The 2,500-nt window shown below is 32.2% G+C and overlaps 1 long non-coding RNA gene across 1 annotated transcript in view; it reads right to left on the reverse strand.

Moving 5' to 3' along the window:
* The window catches only part of LOC137616263 (uncharacterized), a 250,977-nt gene that overhangs the window by 55,140 nt on the left and 193,337 nt on the right, over positions 1-2,500 (reverse strand). The window lies entirely within an intron of this gene.

Consider the following 2,500-nt stretch of genomic DNA (forward strand, 5'->3'; position numbering starts at 1 on the left):
CATAACTTGTACTTAAATAATGGAAAATATCATATCAAGTTATCGCCTGATTATTGTCGCAATAATCAAAGTGCTTTTCTCTCTCTACCTCTCTTTTCACATTTCTAAAAATTGTTTATCACTTTGTTTCCATCATAACTTCCTGTAATGGAAATATGTCCTAAAGTTCAATTGCTCGCTACTAGGCCTCATTCCCATCCAGTGTCACTTTAAATGACCGCTGTGTAGACGTAGGAAGTTTTTCTATACCTTAACCTAATGATTAAGAGATAATAGAGACATGGATAGTTGGCGGAATCTAGGGGATGCCTTTAGCATTACTCGGTGTTGAAAGCGTTATTTAATTAACATAGTTAATTATTTGTTTATTTAAGTAATTAAAAAGGACGATCTTTAAGATAAGAGTAAAACATTTCCGTTGCCAAATCTGATTCGATCTTTTGGCGTAAAACTTATAAACTTAATTAAACTAACTTTTGTGTGTGTGTGTGTGTGTGTGTGACAGCAGAGAACAGATTTAACAAGAGTACGCACTTCTTTTTGTACGGTAGGAATTTGTGAAAATAAACCTCTGCCTGCAATGTTTGCCAGCTATAATCGAAGTCGGCCGCTCTCATGCAAATATTTGCACGGACTGTCAGTATTCTCGATAACGGGTAGTTACAATTGCAGGTATATTGGAAAGGGGAAGAATATAAATCTTTATTCATGTTCCTGGACCATAACTTTGGGCAAAGATTAAAGACACAAAGACTAATATCCTTCTGCAGACAGGACCCAAATTAAAAGAAAGGTATTAAATAGGATACAAAATCTGTTTTTATCGTTCTCTCTCTCTCTCTCTCTCTCTCTCTCTCTTCTCCTCTCTCTCTCTCTCTCCTCTCTCTCTCTCTCTCTCCTCTCTCTCTCTCTGTTGAAAAATATAATGATCTAATTTTTCCTATGGCTTACGTATACTAATGAAACATAAAAATCTGCAGATTAACATATTACATACTGTTCCCGACATACTTTGCAATTAGATATAATCTGTATAAAATTAAATTGATATGCCAAATTCTACGTAAGCAAACCTCTTCAAAAGAAATGAACGACAAAGTAAACCAATAAATGACACTGAACTATAGCGGGTGATAAAAACATACCTTTTACGAGGTATACTGGCAAAACTTCGATCAAGATCAGATTACCTTTTCCCACAAAATATTTAGCATTAAATATACAAATGAAACTTGAGATACGAAAATTAGTTTTATATATTTTCACAAGTTTAAAAATCTCATGGATATCATAACTTTGAAATACGACACATACACAAACAGAAATACACACACACAGAAATACACACACACACACACACATATATATATATATATATATATATATATATATATATATATATATATATATATATATATTATATATATATATATATATATATATATATATATATATATATATATATATATATATATATATACACACATCATCTCCTACGACTATTGACGCAAAGGACCTCGATTAGATTTCTCCAATCGTCTTTAACTTGAATTTTTAATTCAATACTTCTCCATTCATCAACACCGACATCAAGCTTCATAGTCTTCAGCCATGCAGGCCAATGTCTTCCAACTCTTCTAGTACCCTGTGGAGCCCATTTAAATGTTTGGTTAACTAATCTCTCTTGGGGAGTGCGAAGAGCATACCCAAACCATCTCCATCTACCCCTCACCATGATCTCATCCACATATGGCACTTGAATAATCTCTTATATTTTCATTTAAACTAAATATTCTTTTGAGGGCTTTGTTATCAAATCTACTAAATCTGTTGGAAATTGTTTCATTGTCATACAATGACTCACTAAACTGATATGTAGCCTGATTTTATATGTAATTTTAGGCGATATGATTTCCAAATTTTGCTTAACCTAGCCATTGTTTGATTTGCTTTTTATCAATATTCCATTAAACTTCAATTATAAAGAACCTGTATAAGAGATCATATTCCTAAATATTTAAATGATTCTACCCCATTAATCCTATTTCCTTCCAATGATACTATAAAAAAGAGACAAAGACAGAAATTTATTGTTGAAAGTTTTCAAGGGATTAATGAAAATTACAAGGTACACTCGGTAGAGCATAGTAAGTATTCCAGTATTGATAGTGAAGTCAAAAGAAAAGCTAGGAATGACTAGAGAGAATATTTAGACAGAAAAGCAGATGAGGTTGATAATGCTATAAATTCAGGGAGTGGCTATGGTGTAAGAATTGCTCATAGTATTATTAATGAAAATTCTACGGTGGCTAAGATGAAGAAGCATACAACCATCAAAAAAGAGGGATGGATATGTCATAACAACAGAAGATGAAGAAAGGCAATGTTGCATGGAACACTATAGTGAGATCATAAATAGGAGATATGAAGAAAATAATTTGATTGATATGATACTAGCTGAAAATGAAGTGCTCCCTAGAATACTTACAAGATTATTTTG

The sequence above is a fragment of the Palaemon carinicauda genome, chromosome 22, assembly GCF_036898095.1.
Source record: "Palaemon carinicauda isolate YSFRI2023 chromosome 22, ASM3689809v2, whole genome shotgun sequence".
Taxonomy (NCBI): Eukaryota; Metazoa; Arthropoda; class Malacostraca; order Decapoda; family Palaemonidae; genus Palaemon; species Palaemon carinicauda.